This window comes from Ammospiza caudacuta, chromosome 18, assembly GCF_027887145.1.
Source record: "Ammospiza caudacuta isolate bAmmCau1 chromosome 18, bAmmCau1.pri, whole genome shotgun sequence".
NCBI lineage: Eukaryota > Metazoa > Chordata > Aves > Passeriformes > Passerellidae > Ammospiza > Ammospiza caudacuta.
In genome coordinates, this window is record NC_080610.1 from 11,922,908 (window position 1) to 11,940,953 (window position 18,046).

The following is an 18,046-nucleotide window of genomic DNA, read 5'->3' on the forward strand; positions in this document are numbered from 1 at the left end:
CGCTCGGACTCGGAAAGCAGCGTGGAGGGCAGGCAAGTGACCAGACTGAGCCCCAAGGGCCCCGCGGAGGGGAACAAGCCCACCGTGCCCGTCAGGTCCGACAGCCTGGAGCTCATGGATTACATCCTGCAAAGCAAGCAGGACGCAGGCACACCTGTCTCCTACATCCCCAGGGACAGCAGCAGGGACAGCCTGAGGCAGGCACGGAGCTTCGCCCCCCAGCCCGATGGAACCCTCGAGCTGTGCCAGAACGGCCAGGCCAGCGAGGAGGACCCGGCCAGGAAGCCCGAGCCGGAGCAGCAGGTAGTGAAGAGCCTCGAGAGAATGGTCCCTGCGGTCACCAATTATCATCCCTCGGGGGCCAGAGACACCGGGAGGCTTTCAAGACAGAGCAGCAGCCAGCTCCCGGACAGCAGGGAGCAGCTCGGGGGTGAAGCTGATGAACTCGATTCCTACATCCCGAAAAGAACCCCCCCGGCCCCCCCTGTCAGGACCCACAGCAAGGAGTGCCTGGCTCTGAGTATGAGCAAGGCTGTGGCGCTGACGGAGGCGCTGCTGGAGCCCCTCGGCGATGAGGCCAAGGCCGGCAGGGAGCAGTGGGCAGCGGCGGGCACGGAGCTGCTCCCTGGAGGCAGGACTGCGGGAGGAGGGGGCTCGGAGGAGCCGGAGCGGAAGGGGAGGCAGAGTCAGGAGGATGAGAATGTGCTTAAAGTTGCCGATGCCAAGAAAACCTTCGAAAAGTCCAAGGCGTCGGAGGGGACGGCAGCAGCATCAGCGCCCAAAAAAGGTGAGGAGTGAGGGGTCCCGACTCTGCCGTGGGGCTGGGGGGTGCTGGGGGTCGCAGTTCCAGGGGAGATGGGAACATTGCCATGAATGGGAAATAGCTGCTGGGAATAGCTGGGTGACAGACGGGATGTCCTCAGGGCACACGGAGTCTCCTAAAGAGGCAGGATGGGAATCAGGTGTTGGTTCAAAGTCCTTTATGCAGTTTTGTCAGACATAAGTACAATATTCTGTTTCTCACAGCAGCTACAGTGCAGCAGTGTCCATAGGGTGCATCCTCCCACTGCCATGTGGGATTATTTGCCTCTATCTCTCCAGCCAATGTAATTTTATTTTAGCTATAAAAAAGCAGCATTATTTTCTCTAAGTTCTTTTTCTCCTGCACCGTGACTTCACTGAATAAGCCATTCAGGAGAATGACATCAACTTGGAAACCCTTTCACTGAAAAAAAATATGGAGAAGTGAACTCTGTTGAAATTTTCCTGGTAAAACAGCAGTTCTGCAAAAATAGGAAGGATAGAAATGAGTGTTTGTGTGAGAGTTTGGATCCCGCAAGGAGCCACCCGACCCACGCTGCTTAACTCCCATCTTCTGTTCAGTGACAATCTGCAATTGTGCATTTCCTTATAAGGGAAAATAAGTGTTTTAAGGCACAGGAAATCTGTGGTGGCTTTGAATCGAGTTTGCTTTTAAAAAAATAGGTGTGATGTGTTACTGTCGCGACAGAGCCGGAGCGCGGACGTGGCACAGTTTGTGCGTGTCAGGGATGACAAAAGCCCTGCAGGGATGACAAACAGCTCCTGTGCTCTCAGGAAGCAGCTGAGGACACATTGCAGGATGTAAGGAAATTGAGGTGGGAGATGTTTGTCACTGCAGGCACTCCCGGGCTCAGAGCAGGGAGCAGGGTGGTGCTGTGAGTGTGGATCTCCACACCCCGCAAGGTGGAGGATCTCTGGTGTCACTGGCACAGCTGAGCTGGAGCTTCCCCTCAGCCACACCTGGCACTGGGATCTTTGATCAGCTCATCCTTCCCGGGATGAAGGAGCAGGTGGATGGAATAGGTCTGGCAGAAGAAGGGGTGAGAAGGGATACAAGGAATCAGCTCCCTCCCCAAGTTAATACCCTGTGCAGCCCAATCCCTCCTGACACATTTTTACCTCCTTGTTCTCCTGAAGAAACAGGGAGGGAGAGTTGAGACAGTATTTCAGTGCTGAAGTGTGGAAATGTTGCAATAAAAAACCACAGACTCACGGAATTGCTCTGGTTGGGAGGGATCTCAAAGCTCATCTCGTTCCTCCCCCTGCAGGGGCAGGGCCACCTTCCCCTGGAGCAGGAACAGCTTCCCATTCTGCTGTCCATGGCAATCTGCTGGGGTTTAAAAAATGGGTTAAACATTGATCTTCCCAAATCTCAAACACACACACCTCACCTGGATTTACCCTTATGTGTTTCCTTTCTTATATCTCTGATTTTTCCAGCACCTTTGGTCCAACCTGGTCCTAGACAGCAGAGAGAGAAACAGAAGGAGATGGCAAAAGAATTCCAAAGTGCTTGAATAGTGAGGCTCTGTGATCAGTGCCCAGGAACCCAACACCCAGCCCTGGCTTCTTCCCTGATTTTTTCCTGCTGTTCAGGAGGATAGGAATTGTCAATCCCAGCATATTCATGTTGTAAATAAAATACAGCTTGCTTTTTGCTTTTTTTATTTTTCTTTTTTTTTTCTTTTTAATTTTTTTTTAAGTTCTGCTTTCTTGTCTCTCTCCTCCTCGTTAATCATTCCGAGACAGCAACAAAGGAAATCCCATCTGTTGCAAGCAATTGCTTTGGGTTTATCTGGTGGCCCAACATTTTAATTAGGAATTGGGACCTGCCTCCTTTTCACTGCAGAAATAGAAAAGAAATGAAAATATATTTCACAATCCTGTCTAATGATGGAGAAAAAATACATGAGGAAATAGATTAGCTTGAAATTAGAGGTTTCTTTTTGCTGTAAAAGCTGATTTTTTGATGCCTTTCTTCCAGCTGAGTTGGGAGGGATGTGTCTGACACTGATAGTGCTGCACAAAGGTGTGAGAGTGGGGAGATGCAGTAATAGATGTGCTGGATTAAATCTATTGTAAATCATTAATAACAATAGCATTAATTATTAATGCACATCCTGGCCTAATGTTCACTCATTCCTGATCCATCTCCAGCCTCCTCCAGCCTTTCCAGTGGCTCAGGAGTGATGTCAGCACAGGGCTTGATTCATTTTATTTTTATTTTAGTGCCCTTTGGGGAGGGGGTTGTGAATGACCCCAGTCCTGGGCTCTGGAAGTGGCACAGTGATGGCTCCACGTCACACAGAGCTGGCAGTAAAGCTCCGGGGTGGTGGCTCCCAACCCTGTCCTTCAATCCATGATTTCCTCTTTCCTTGTTGCCACACTCAGACACTTCTCCCTTCCTGGCTGTTGTTCCAAAGCACCTGATGGAACATTTTGCTCTCCTTATCTTCATTCCCTAATTCTACAGCTCCCCTTTCTGGCCAAGGATTGAATAAGGCCAGTCCAAAGGGATTCTGCTCTGTCTCTGCAGCCAAACCCTCTGCAGGAGCTGGGGAACACTTCCCTGGGCACAGCACATCCTCCCAGCCAGACACAGAATCGATTTTCCATTACCCAGAGCCCCTTCGTGGTGGCTCTGAGGACAATTTCATCTTGGCAGCTGCTCAACAGTTGGTGATCATGGAAATGTCTCCTAAAAACCAGGATTGGCAGTGGTTTCATAAAGCTGCCCCTGGCGCTTGCTCTGTGCCCACAGACAAGGAGGAATCAAGGCAGAGAAAGGAAATTAATGCTGAGAGTAAATCTAATTCCACTCAGGGAAAGTGGAGTGGGGAGGATTTGTCACTGCAATCAGTTCAGAGATTCCCAGAATGGTTTGGGTTGGAAGGGACTTTAAAGGCCATCTCATTCCAGCCCCCTGCTATGGGCAGGGAATGTTTCCCTGCACTAAAAATCACTAAGTCCCAAAAATGTTCAGTGAAAGGTAACATGACATTCCTGATTTCAGCAGGAGCAGCTCTTCCCAATGCTGCTGGGCCTGGCCTTGATGGGATCCCTAAATTATGGAAGCCATAGAAGAAGAAATATAAAAATATCCAAATTTTGTGTAGGAGAACCTAGTACTTCCTGCTAAATAAATATTATAATAGAGTAAATATAATAATAATAATGAATCAAAAGGTTTTAGGAAATAAATACATAAATAAAGACATAAAAGTCCTTGAAAAGCTGTATAACTTGGATATGTGCAAAACCAGGGTTCAGGACTGTCCTGTCTGGCATATTTTGCTTGATTTAGAAGTTAAGCTGCAAAATAACAGGGCTTTAAATTGCTGATCTCTCTAAGCCCTCCCTAAGCCATTTCTGAATGGATTCAGAATATATTTAGCAGTGAGGATTTCAGCAAAACGAAATGTTTGAGACAAATTCATCCCTCCAGTGACCTCACTGGTTCCAGAAATGGGGTTTGTCACCCCTTTGGGATGGCTCACAGACACCAAACTGAAGAAATTAATCAAAATTTCTCCTTTGAAAAAGGTGCCTCAGGTGTTTCTTTTCCTCTTCCAACTACAAACACGGCCTTGGTGGGGAGGGCTGTGGGACACACCTGATGTGGGCCTTGGGAAGCACACCAGGCTCACCCCAGGAGCAAAGCAGGGGATTTATTGCAGGGATGGAACTGATGCATATTTGCAGGAGGCTAAATTTAGCAGCTGACATAAGTTTCAGAGGTGGAGTCTGTAGCCACGGTGCTGTTTCCCTATAAAGGCTGTGAGATAGTTTGCAGCAATCCTGCAGTGATGTAGCTGAGGGGGAAATATGTGGGATGGCTAAAAGTGAATTTTTAAAATAAATCCTGAATTTCTGCAATATGTGCTAAGCAGGTGCTGGAAAAATGGGGTAAATTTTGGTGTGTTTCTCCTTGTAGCTGTAAGGGTTTGGTGTTTTTTCTGTAGAAAAATTAGAATTTGTGGCATATTTTGACAAGTTGTTTCAGTTGCAGCACTGTGGATAACATTTAAATTGTTTGTTAGGGTGGCTTTACTCATCTGAAGTGATGAAAATTAGTGGTTACAGCAGAACCAAAGAGCACATGTAAAACCTGAGCTGTTTCTTCTGTTTGTTGGAGAATTCAGCCTAAAATTCCTGTAATTTCTTCATCACTTTGTGATCTAAACAGCTCATTAATCCCAGACAGGATCCGGGTGTTCTTTGGAGTGTTTCCATCCAGCTGTTTTAGGAAGCTGTGGTAAAAATTCCACAGGTTTTATTTCCACCTGAGCCCATCTTTAGCATCTTCCAGCACTGTTGAGCAAGGAATTTTCATCTCTGCAGGATCCACCCTTCCCAAGGCAGCTCTTGAGAGGATTAGGCTTCAATCAGATTTCTCAGGACAAATTTCACTTTTGTGTCCCCTGTGTGTCACTTTCTTTCCAGTTGGAGGCCAAAAATCTTCTTTGGTTCCCCTTCTGAGCTGGTGGGCAGTGCTGGGTGCTGCTGCCTTCATTCCTGCTTTCCAGCCCAGGCTAAAGCATCAATTGGCACATAATTTAAATATTTAATATTTATTATTAATATTTAACATAATTTAAATATAAGTTTTATAAATTTAATTCTCTCACCCAGTTCTGAGACTCCTAATAAATTAAGGATGGGCAAGCAGGACTCTCAGCTCTATCACTGACTCATTCTGTGACCTTCAACACATCATGTATGTACGTGGAAAATGTGAATCACAACCTAAACTCCCTAAACTCTGGGTTACCTTCAGCTCTGCTCCAAAGCTGCTTTCGTTTTCTTCTCCTTTAGCTTTAAAGGGATTGTTTGAGGGAGCAGAGTGGTGTAATTGTGCTGGGCTGGTTTTCAGAAAGAAGCTGTTGATTAATTTCAGGGCAATTGTTGTCATGGGCAAGGGTGCAGCCTTGCCGCTCCAATCTCTGTTTGCGTAATTTTTTTATCAAGGTGTTGCTCAGTAGGTGAGAGAGGCTTTCCTGCTTGTGGATCAGCGGTTACATTTAGTGTCAAAGGTTAATAAATGCAGGATAACATTTGTTTAATCTGTAGCTACTGATGTTTCCATCAGCTGTGACAGTCAGACAGACCAGGACAAATGTATCTGGGGGTTTTAACACCAGCTATCGCTCACAGTGGGTAATTCATGGTCCTGTCACTGCTCCATAGGGGAAGAGCAGGGCCCTCAGCTCAGCTCATCACACATATTCCTCCAAATTCTGAAGGATTAGAAGAGAAATTAGCAGGGTGATGCTCCCCTAAAACATTACCCCACCCCTTAAGCATCAAACCACATGCAAATGAACGTGCAAACGTCGGCCCAAGCGGATGAGGAAGCTCGAGGAGTTTTGGTTTTGGCCATGTATGGTAACACTGAGGGCTGTGGGCTCTGCTCGGGTGTTCTCACCCGCCCCTTGGGCTCCCTGAGGCCGCGATGGCCCCGAGTGTGGCGGTGTCACCTGGGTACAGCCAGGTGTGTGTGCAAAGTGCTTGTCCGACCTGTCACGACAGATACACACAGATACAAACCTTACGCCTTGAAGCGCAGCATCCCCAGATTGCCACAGTGCAACGGGGAGAACTTCTGGTCTCAAACCTCTGCCATGGGTGTCTTGTTGGAGTGTGGTTCTTAGCTGGGGTCGAGCTCTGCAGTCTTTAGCAGGAGCTTTTGTCACTGTCCTTTTTTCACCACAGCCACTGTGATTTGGTGTGACAGCGTGAGGTGACGCGGTTGTTTTCTTGTGGAGCTCCTGGTTCTCCTCAGCGTTGCCTCTGAGGACAGCAGGCTCATCTCACCCCTCAGGGCAGACATGGCTGATCCTTCAGGGAGAACACGATCGGTCCCCTCAGGGAGAACAAGATCTGTCCCTCAGGGAGGACATGACCATTCCCTCAGGGAGGACACGATCAGCGGAGGACGTGACCAGTCCCGCAGGGATGTCATGATCGGTCCCTCAGGGAGGACATAACCGTTCCCTCAGAGACGACATGACTGTTCCCTCAGGGAGGACACAATCGGTCCCTCAGGGATGAGGCGATCCGTGCCTCAGGGATGACATGATGGATCCCTCAGGGCAGACACGGCCGATCCCTCAGGGATGAGATGATTGATCCCCAGGGATGACATGACGGATCCCTCGGAGCGGACAGGACTGGTTCACAGGGAGGGCATGGCCGGTCCCCAGGGCGGACACGATCGACCCCTCAGGTCCCTCATGACCTCCCGCCCCCACTCGCCGCTGAGGGGCGGCGGGGCGGGGCCTGAGAGCGCGCGACCGCGCGTGGTGGCGAGAGCAGCACGGCAATTGGCTGGCTGACCCATCACTCACTGCTTTGACCCGCCCCCACCGAGCGCGGCTGGAGTGGGCGGGGCCAGACTGAAGGGGCGTGGTCCTTCTGGGCGTGGTTACTGAGGGGGCGGAACCCGCTGCCGCTCTGCCCCGCCCCGCCCCGCGGCGCTCAGTCGGGCGGCGGCGGCGGGCGGAGGAGGAGGCGGAGGCGGCGGCTCCGCCGGGCTGAGGAGCGGACGCGGGAGGCGGCTCGGGATCGCGGTGCGGCTCGGGGGCGGTGAGGGCGAGCGGGGAGAACTGGGCAACACCGGCCAGCGGAGCTGCGGCAGGGCGGGCGGCGCGGCGCCCGCGGGAGGGAGCCGGGCAGGGCGGGGGTCCGGCCGGGCGGGCCCTTCCCGCGCGGGGCCGCCGAGCCCTCCGTGAGGCGGCGGCCGCTGTCAGCGCGGGACCCGTGGCGGCAGCGCCCTCCCCGCACCGCCTCGGCCCCGGCCGCTCCCCGCTCCCTCCTTATTAGGCAGCGGCGCGGGGTCGCCGCCGCATCCGCATCCGGCCGGGGCCGCCGGGCAGGGCAAGCCCGGGGCGGGGCGGCGGCGCCGGGCGCTCCCGCCGCGCACCTGATGCCGCGGCGGGGACAGCGCTGGGGGGCTTTTGTTCGGCACGTTTTCTTTTTTTTCTTTTTTTTCTCCCCATTTTTTCCGCCCGGCGATGCAGCAGCCGCTCGGTGCCACCGGCGTGTGCCGCCCCCGGAGCGCCCGTCCCCGCCGTGCTCCACGGCAGAGGACAAAAGATGAGCGCCCTGATGGGGATTTAGTTTGGGGTTATTTTTCGGAGGCTCCTGTAGAGCAGGTCCTTGTCACGCTGTTATTAGGGGCTCTTTGGAGGCTGTGCAGATGTGTGGGCTCCTCCTGGGCTGTGTGACATGTCATTGAATCACCAGGGGATCCCAGAATGGTTTGGGTTGGAAAAACCTTAAGGACCATCTCATCCCATCCCTTTGCTGCGGGCAGATGTCCCTGGGCTTTGTTTTCCTACGCAGGAAGCCACGTTGCTTAACAGTGATGTGCCGAAGGCTGGAATTTAAATGCTGGTCCATACCTGTGCTTTATGAAATTCCCACTGATTCCATTAACAGCACGAGGGAAGATCTTGGACACATGGACAGGTGTCTGACACAGAGAGAGCTTCAGCTGTAGGACATTGTGATGCCTTAACTGACTGATTGCACAGGAGACAGGTCTGAAAAAAAGCAGAAAATAAAAAAAAGGCAGCGAAAGGTGCCAGGAAACAAAAGTGAGCCCGATGGAAGCAGTTTTATTGTTGAAGATAAGTGAGATGCGTTAGGGTTGGGGTTTTTTTTAGCAGCTGAAGTTGGTCTGAGCTCGTCTGTTCGTGCAGATGTGCGTGGGGATTACTGGAGCAAGACCAAGGACGGTGGCAAAATCAGAGAGGGATGTTCTGAACGCACCAGGCTGCGGCTGATTTTTCATTTCGCTGCTGAATTTCCCGATTTTGTTTTAATTTTAGGCCAGGCTGTTCCCAAATTACCTGGTGCCATCCTCTCCCTCTGTGGCACGCACGAGGGGAGCTCTGGAGTGTGGGAAGATGGTGTGAACTGGCACAGCACGTCCTGGGAGCAGCGGGTTTGGATGTGGGGAAAGCAGCGGGTGCCGTGTGCGGGAGGCGGGAGAGGGTTTATTCCATTTTTCATTTGAATAACCAGCATTGAATCATCTTTTCTGCTCAAGGAGTGGGGGGAAAAATCCAGATGGCTGTGTGCTTGCAGGAAGGTTTTATTGCAGCTAATAGTGGTGTTTGCTAAGGACTGTGTACACAAAGGTAGAAGATCAAATACTTTTGTGGCAATGCGTGTTTATTTTGGGTATATGTGTTTTTTTGTGGTTTTGGTAGCCCCAGTCAGACCTGACACACATGGGGACATGTCAGGCAGCATTTGCCTGGTGTTTGTTTCAGTGCAGCACTTCATAATAGTAATTTTTCAATGGTCACTTGTAGCCTTTTATCCAGATTGCTTTAATCAGCATTTGTGCTCTCTGTTGGCATTGCTCTGTCTTCTCCTGAGCTGTCTTTTCAAACATCATTGGATTTTTTCAAGTGAAATCTTCATGCTTATTGCATCTGTCACTTCTGGGATTCACTCCAAGAGAGAGGCAGGGATTCAGTTTAATGGCAATGAGGAGGAATGTGCAGAAGGGGGAAATATCAGCTTTTCCCTGGGTGATGCAGCACAGGGTGCCGGGCTCTGCGCTCAGTGACACCGTGGTGGCCACGTCCAACATTTGATTAAATGGCTCATTAAACCAAAACCTTGTGTTGTGATGGGGAAGGGATTTATGCTCCTGGGTTTCACTTGGTGATCAATTCTGAGAATTATCCCTGGGATGCCAGCTTCCTATTCTGAAGACACGAGCAAAACACTTCCTGGCCTGAGTTTGCAGCTCGGTGAGGTCATCAGTGCACCACTCCCAGGGCCAGGAATGTCCTCTTGGGCAAGCTCACAGGCACATTTTCACTTGACTTTTAAAGCCTGGCTTTGTTTGTTTTGATTTTTGTTTTACTGAGGTTTTTGCGATAATCTCAGCCCTTCTCTGAGGATGTGTTGGAACAGAAACTCACTGAGGATTTGAAGTGCCCCAGTTTAAGCCTTTGCAGGGCATAGGAACAAGAATTAAATGTCTGTGCTCTCCTCTAGCTTGCTCCCTGTAGTCTCCCTCACTTAATATTTTTGGGCTGGCATATTCTGGTGGGTAACCCTGAAATTTGTGTGATTAGAAACTGCTTAGAGCTTCGTTTTGGAGCCATGTGTGAGGAGTCAGGCTGCTGGTGGCTCGTGGCTGACAAGATGGGAACTGCTGAGTTTTTGTCACATTCTGCACAGTTGCTGGTGGTGGTGAACACCCAAGTTAAAATGAAGCCCAAAAAGGTTTTGGGCTCAGCTGAGTGACTCAGGAAAGCAGCAGTGAAAGTTCATTTTTCTGCATGTGTTGGCTCCACCAGTATGGTTGGGAATTGTTTACTGGGCCCTTTCTTTTTATCTGTTAATGGGATTGCTTTGTTCTGCTTTTCCTCCTGTGAGTAACTGTGCAAAAAAAAAAAAAAATGGATTATTTGTTTCTTTTTGAGGTTATAATTGTTCAGTACATGACTTTTTGTGGCTTTTCTCATCTCAAACCACACACAGGCATGTGAAATACCAGCGTGACACAGAACTGCTCAGCTGCTCCCAGGTTCCACTGGCAGCTTTGCAGGGCTTGTCCTTGGAGGAACAAATTGTCTGGAGAGGATCCCAATGGAATATCCCAGCCATTAGTTGTATCACCAGCCATTAGTTGTGTTCATGGGCTTGTGTAGGGAATATAAATCCAATCAGGATTAATGGCTGGAGGTAATGATGTAGGAAAAGTAGAAGGTGGCTGTTGGTGTGGCAAGTTGATAATTTGACTTTATTCCCCTCCCATGAAATTCCTGATGCCGATAAGACGGGGGATCCCTTGGAGAAAGCACCTTCCTAAGGAGTCACAAAGTGCTCCTCAAATGGAAGAGGATTTTCTGATGGAACATCCTGAAAACTTTAAAATCCTGCTCTGTAGGTCAGGAAATTGACAGAGAAATATTGAAAATGGCATCTGCTGGGAAATACCTGTGGGTTTTGAAGGTTTCTGATGTGCCCATGGTGGATAGAAGAGACCTCCTTGGTCTGAAAGTGACAAATTGTGGCCTTTTGGACAATTTCTCCTCTGTGCTGATGATTTAGAGGGAGAACCAAGGCAGAATCACTGCACTAGGGAAAGGATAATTTCTTCAGCACGACCACTTTGCTTCTTCAGCACCCCTGGCTTTGTTGGTGATAGCAAAAATGATCTCTAATCTGCTTTTTGCTGAGCCTGTGGTGATGTTTGAGGTCTGGCTCTTGGTGGGAGAAGTTGCAGTGACTCTGACATTGAGCTGGGCCTCTCAGCCCAGCATAATTAGGTTTGTCTTGTTTTCCTTTTTTAATAATTGAATTTGAAAGAGCAATGGAAATAAACCAGTGGTGGGATGTGACTTAAAGTGATTAAAGCTCAGCCTGATGCTGAGATGAGCTCACAGCTCTCCTTGGGGTGTTGCTGAGCTGTGCTTGAGGCCAAATGTTCCCCTTAGGAAGAACCAGGGTTTCCCTGTGGTTTTCCACATTTTGGCTGCCATCTATGTAGGAACAAGCACACAGGTAATAATTCTTCTGAGCTGAACATTAAGGCACATTTCTGCATTTTTAGCAGGAAAAATAAAACTCCATGGGAATGGTGTGCCTGAAACTACTCCTTGTTTGCATCCCTGTATGAACCTGGGCAGTGCTTTGCACCTGCAGCTGCTGGTTTAAGTAATCCCTGGAAAATGGAGTTCAAATCACTCAGTTTTGAGTATTTGGAAATATGGGAACTTTCCCTCCCTCCCCCTGGTTCTGCATAGAGTTGCCATGGAGACAGTGTTCCGGAGTCCTTGAAAATCCATTGTTTCTCCCAAATAAACACAAAATCTGCAGTGTTAAAGCAGCACATTTTCCATCATCCCTTTCCTAAGCATTCCTTCATCAGGAACTGCTGTGGCAGGACAAGGAGCAAAGGACTCAAACCGAAAAAGGGGGAATTTGATTTAGATTTAAGGAAGAAATTCTTCCCTGTGAGGGTGGCAAGGCCCTGGCACGGGGTGCCCAGAGCAGCCCCATCCCTGGAAGTGTCAAGGGCCAGGCTGGATGGGATTTGGAGCAACCTGGGAGCATGGAAGGTGTCCCTGCATGGCAGCAGCTGGAATGGGTTGGGCTTTGAGGTCCCTGCTAACCCAAACCTGTCTGTAAACCTGATGGAGACTTGACATTTTACAGCGTGCCAGACCTGGATGCTGGACAAACTGATAATGGGTGTAATTAGCAGCTCCAGGGATTAGCAGGCAGCAACAAATTCAATCCTTGGGAAGCAGGGTGTCCCTTGGGAACTGGGCAAACTGGCCATGCTGGGCAGATGATGGCTTGATAGGGAAGGTTGTCATCAGCAAAGCCTCAATGCTCAGGCACCTGCTCAGGGCTGGAATTACCTCCTGGAATTGCTTTTTTTTTCTCCCCTTTTCACTTTAAATACTTAAAAATCCCTCATGGTTGTTGCTTCCTGCTGGAATCTGGATTCCCCAGCTGACTCAGGGTGTCTGCTTGGCATTTCCTTAATTTTCCATCATACCTGTGTGAAACAGATTGGGATCCTTCCTTCCAAGCTGGGAATGTGGGGTGACACATTTTACTCAGGGGTGACACACTTTACTCAGGGTCTGGCAGGTCCTAGGCTGGGAATACTTTTAGCATGTACTACTTGTAGCATGTACTACTAAGTGGAGTTGTTGTTTTACACATGCTTCAGGTATTTGCCCCAGCACACATAGTGGGGTGTGTACATGTGGATAAATTACAATTGTTACACTTTTAATTTCTTAATTCCCTTCTGCAGTACTTATATAATGATACCTTATCTTGGAGGCCCAAAGCTGTCTCATTCACAACAGGAGGTGTGTTGCATTTTTTTTTTACGTTTTCAGTGATACTTTTTAAAGTTTATTTGAATTTTTGGATCTGCTGAGAGATTAGTTTGCAAGGCAGGAGAGAATCCTGAGCCAGTTTAGGCAAACACAAGTTGCCAGACATTCCTCGGCAATATATTCTGCTTTAGCACAGCCTGAAGGGTGGGCACAAAACCCTTCTAGCTCAGTGGTGCTGTGCTTCCAGCATCTTTTTCTTGGCCACTGCCAGGAGAATTGCTCCTTTCTGGAACAATTTGTTGTGTGTGGTGTTTTAAGGTGGGTGTCCCTGGTTAGGGTCAGGCTACCCTGGGGTTATCTCTCTGTTCTTCCCTTGGCTCCCTGATGTTTCTTTGGGGGTAAAGGTTATCTTTTTGTTCTTTGTATCCCTGCTTTGCCACATCCATCTTCTGCTCCACTCAGGGTATTCTTAAGTGCTCTGCAAGCTCCCATGAAAACCAGCTGGGCTTATCTGGGTGTAATTGTGTTGTTTTGGCTGGGCTCCTCTGGAGCTGCTGGAAATGCCACAGGGATTCCCAAAGGCCTGGAAGTGTGGGCTGCACGTGCAGCAACGTGACTGCCAAAGCAACAGGTAAGTAAAGCTTAAAGGTCATCAAGGCACAGGCTGGAATTCTTCACTGGAAACCAGTTCTCCAGCTGAAGGGCCAAGAATTCCCCAAGGAATCAGCCTTTGCCCAGTGTTGGGGTGGGGGTGATTCTCCCTGTCAGGGAAGCTCAGACGTGGATGTGGGGCCGTGGAGGTGTCAAGGACATGGGTAGGAATCTGAAATCTGTCTTGACAGCCTAGAATGTTTATTAAAGCTCCTTAATAGATTAATCCACTTCCCTAAGTTAATTTTTTGCTTCTTGCCTGCCCAGAGAAGTGAGATAAGTGCTTTGTGTCACCCTTATGGTTTGACATCAGGTAGTGCCCCCTCATTGTCATCCCACGACAGGTCAGTGACAAAGAACATCTGTAGGACAAAAAAAATGTGTTTGAACTTGGAGGCCTCTGCTAAAACAGATGTTTGTGGGGCTGTAATTGACACCATGAGACAGGGATTTAAAATCAAGTGAGCAGATTGAACTATCTGGATTTGAGTTTCAGCCTCCTCCTGCCCCGTCCTCCCTCCCCCAGCCCTGATTTCAAATTGCACGGTACGGAGACAGGACAGAATGACAATGGTGCTCTTGGAATTATAGGCTGCTTGGCCAGAAGAGCTGGCAGGACAGCAAATGGAAATGTGGAGAAACACAAGCCAGTTCCAACTGGGAGCACTGAGATTCATTTTGCAGCGTGTTTGTACTGCATTAAAATCTGAGATGTTGGCGTTGTCCGGCCCAAACCTCCCACGTCCTGGGTGAGGATGGTGTCTTGTCTTTGACAATCACTGTTGTTTGGGTTATTTTGAGAGCATTAAAAGCAGTTCAGTGTGGGGCCTCACCTGTTGGGTGGCTGTTGTTGAGGAGTGGAAGAAGGTGCTGCTCAGAATGTGGCAGCCAAGCTCATTGTCACTTTTTGGAGCAAAGTGCGTCCACTGGAAATTCCAGTGTGATGCACCACGCTGCTCTGTGCTGTACCTTCAACCTACCTGAGATGTTCTCCAGGACTCCAGCCCATCCTGTTAGCTGTTACAGCAGGAGATGTGGTGTTACCCATTGCACTGGGTCATCCTGCTGCTCCCAGCTCCATTCCCCAAGGCAGCTCTGGCTTCTCCCAGCTGAGCTCGGAGCCGCTGTGGTCAGGCCGGGTCATGTGGAGAGCGCTGCTCCTCTCTTGGTCAGTCTGACTCACTCTTGGCCAGGCTCTTTGGGAGCCTTGGTTGTGCTGATCTGTTGTTTCTGCCTTATTCCAGATTTGGGAGGAATTTTGTTCATTTGGTGTTTGGAGCAGAGGGTTCTGCAGGTCCTGGTTCCCTGATGGTGCAGTGCTCTGGGAGAACTGAGACCTGCAACCTTTTATCTGTGAGATTGTTTATCTCTTAAAACACCTTTAATGTTTAGAATTTTTTCCTATGGATGCCAAGGGATGTTGCAATTGGGGAATAAAAACCAGCTTATCTGTTTCTTTGGGGATTGGGCTGGAGCCCTTCTGCCATGGAGCCAGGCTGGGAGAGCTGGGGGTGTTCATCTGTAGAAGAAAAGGCTCCAGGGAAACCTTAGAGCCCCTTCCAGTGCCTAAAGGGGTTCCAGGAGAGCTGGAGAGGGACTTTGGACAAAGGACAACACCTTTAATATTAGAAAAAGGTTGTTACTTGGTTGGTTGGGAACGCTGAGATCTGGTGGTGATTTGAGAATTTAATGAAGCTGTGCTGGGGAGCAGCTCTTTTTCTGTTCATAACCACCAACCTTTGCCTAAAAAAAAAAAGAAAAGCCTCCAATGTATCTCAGGAATAAGGTCTGGAAAACGTTGGCATGTAACCTTTGAGTGAGAGAGGAATCCAGCGGGCTGGGGGAGCAGCTCTGACCAGATTGCTACTTCCCTGTTAGCTCTGATAACAGAACTAGGTCAGTGCTGGGGAGAAGCATTTTCTCACTGGATTCCCTCTGCTGGAATCCTGGGAGAGCCTTGCACTCCTGCTTGTGTTTCCCTTGGGATCACAGCATGGTGTGGAGCCCTGCTCTTCCCTGCTCCCCACGGGTGTCAGGAGCATCCCTGGGGCTGCTCTGGTGTCTCTGGTGCAGCTCCCAGGGCTGTTGTTCAGGATATTGCTCTGTCTCTTGGCAGTGGATGGGATACAGCATGCAAAGAAGCTTCTCTGGTGTTTATTCCAGTGGAAAAGAAAAGGAAGGATTTTTGCAGGGGATGATGTGAAAGGCCACGACCTTCTGTGGTCGGCTGCTGGAACGGCGGCGTTGGAGGTGGGAGTGTGTGGGAGGCTTCCCTTTCCTTGTCCAGCAAAAACTTCTGTGGTGTCCAACCACCGTGCAACTGTCTCTGCTGGCAGCAAAAGCAGAAGCTGAAATGCAGAGATCACAGAATCCCAGAATGTTTTGGGTTGGAAGGCACCTTAAAGCCTCATCTCCTTCCCCCACCTTCCATGAACGCACCGAGGCACCTGGAGTGTTCAATCCCTGCTCTCTTATTTTGTATGCTACTTGCCTTTATGAGGTTTTGTCCTGAGTTTTAATCCTTTATTTTTAGCTCCACTTTGCTCTCCTCTTTTCATTTTAATACCCTTTTTTGTCCAGCCTGTGGTAACATCCCCCAGCACCTCTGTGGTGCCAGCTGCCAGAGGATGCTCTAAAAGATATAAACCCAAAAGAAAAGGTTGTTTGGAGTGCAGCAGAACTCCCATTCCTGCTGGTGTCTCCCTTTGCTGGTTCCCCATCACTCTGTGGCTCCTGCTGAATTATTTTGTGTAATGATTTTTGTGTGCATTCATTGCTCTGCCTTTCTGGTAGATGACACAGATTAAATGAAGCCAGACAACGCTCTCAGTTCAGGGTAATGACTTTAACTGCAGCGTCCTTTTGTCACTGCAAATTATGGTCAATGATGTAAGGCTGGATGTGGAGATACAGTGACAGAGTGTGGGAGTGGTAAGATCATCCCAGAAGGGTTTGGCTTGCAAGGGAGATTCAAGCTCATCTCATTCCACCTCCCTGCCACAGGCAGGGACACCTTCCCCAAGCAGGTGATTCCCCAAGAAGATGAATTATACATCCCTGGAAATCTTGAAGTGAAAATAGCCCCAGGGGGAGATGTGAGACGAGCACACACAGGTGAACCCTCAGGAAATAACGAGTCCTTGGTGATCCTGGGAGATTTGAGCTCTACAGGCACTTCTGACTCAAGAGTTCTTCGTATTCTGAAGGTTTTCATATGATCATTTCAGGTTAGAGCTCTGAAATCCAGAGTTGTATCAAGTGTTTCACAGGTTGCAGCCAACACCTTGCTCTTGGTCCAGAACAGAAATTTCAGTTTATTCAAAGTTTGGGTTGTGTTAAATTTTTGAATGTGCTGGGCTCCCCAGTTGAGATATAATCAAATTCCCTGGTAGTTTGTGGTTTAGGTTCCCATCCCAAAATAGAATCTTGCCAGTGGTAGAACAGCTGGAAATTTCAGTATTAAGTTCATATTCCAGCTTTTTGTCTTTAAAATGAAGTGAAATCAGATGGCAGGGTCTTGCTCAACCTAGGCTCAAGTAACCAAAGACTGAAAATAATCTGCACGCAAATAAGATGTGTTTTGGAATTGTGACCATCTGTAGTAGTGTTCACCTTTGTTTTAAATAACTCTGAACAGCTGAAAACAACAATTCTGTCAGCAATGGACTGGATATGGATTGATGGGAAAAGGGATCCACAGAGGGAACAGAATTGTGTTTAAAAGCACAGAAACTGCATCAAGGCATTCGTGGCTGTTCCCTTTTTCTGCTGAGCTTTCATGTGAAGTTGTGGGGTGAGCTGAACTTTTTGTGGCCATGTGACATTTCTTCTCCCACTTCCTTCTTTTCCTGAGTCTTGCAAGACTTCAAATCACGAGACTGAGTTCTTTGGTTCCATGGATTCTTGGAGAGGGGAGATGAAATTTTCCAAGAGCATGGAGTGACAGGACAACAGGGAATGGGTTCAAACTGAACCAAGGGAAGGTTTAGAGGAGATATTAGGAGAAATTGTTCCATGTGAGGGTGGTGAGGCCCAGGCTGGCCAGAGAAGCTGTGGCTGCTCCATCCCTGGAAATGTCCCAGGCCACGTTGGACAGGGCTGGTGGAAGGTGTCCCTGCCCATGGCAGGGGGTGGAACTGGGTGAGCTTTAATGCCCCTTCCAAACCAACCCAATCCTTTCTGGGATTTTATTGTACTGATTCCTCCTCCAGCCTTGCTGGTGACAGTGGTGGCAAGGTTTCCCTGGAATAGGTGTGCAGCTTGGACCGAATGTGTCCCTGTGTCACTGGGAACCCCAGAGCTTGCACAACCAAGGCTCTGAAGTGGAAAAAAAAGCCAGAAGGGAAGGATTAGGAAATAACCTGGAGGTCTCTGTGCCTTTTCTCAGTGGGTGCAGCTCTGGGCTCAGTCCCTGCTCCCTTGGGCCCACAGTGGTGGGACAGAGCCATCCTTGCTGTGAGGAGCACGAGAGCCTGGAGGTGTTTCAGTGGCCTCAAACCCCCTGAAAGCCTCTGCCCTCCCTTCCAGTGTGGCTCTGTACTTTATTTTTTATATTTATTTTTATATAGGATGTTCAAAGTGCTCCGAGGAAGGAATTGGCAGATTCCTTGTGGGCTTTGCTCTGGTGCTTATCTCCATGGTGGCAAACTGCTCTGCAGATGTGGCTCAGCCCTGCTCCCAGAGGGAGTTCTCTCCATGCCAGGGGCAGCTTGGAACATCCATGGCCTGGTTTGGGTTTAGGATTA

The 18,046-nt window shown here is 49.2% G+C and overlaps 1 protein-coding gene across 2 annotated transcripts in view; it reads left to right on the plus strand.

The window, feature by feature from the left end:
* The first annotated feature begins 746 nt into the window (after positions 1-746).
* The window catches only part of CORO1C (coronin 1C), a 47,084-nt gene continuing 29,784 nt past the window's right edge, over positions 747-18,046 (plus strand). The window contains exon 1 of one of the 2 annotated variants that reach the window (XM_058816965.1): positions 747-787. The gene's annotated coding sequence lies outside the window, so the exon portion shown is untranslated. Of the gene's footprint in view, positions 788-7,323; positions 7,392-18,046 lie in introns of those variants that run through there. The other variant, XM_058816964.1, reaches the window with a different exon arrangement.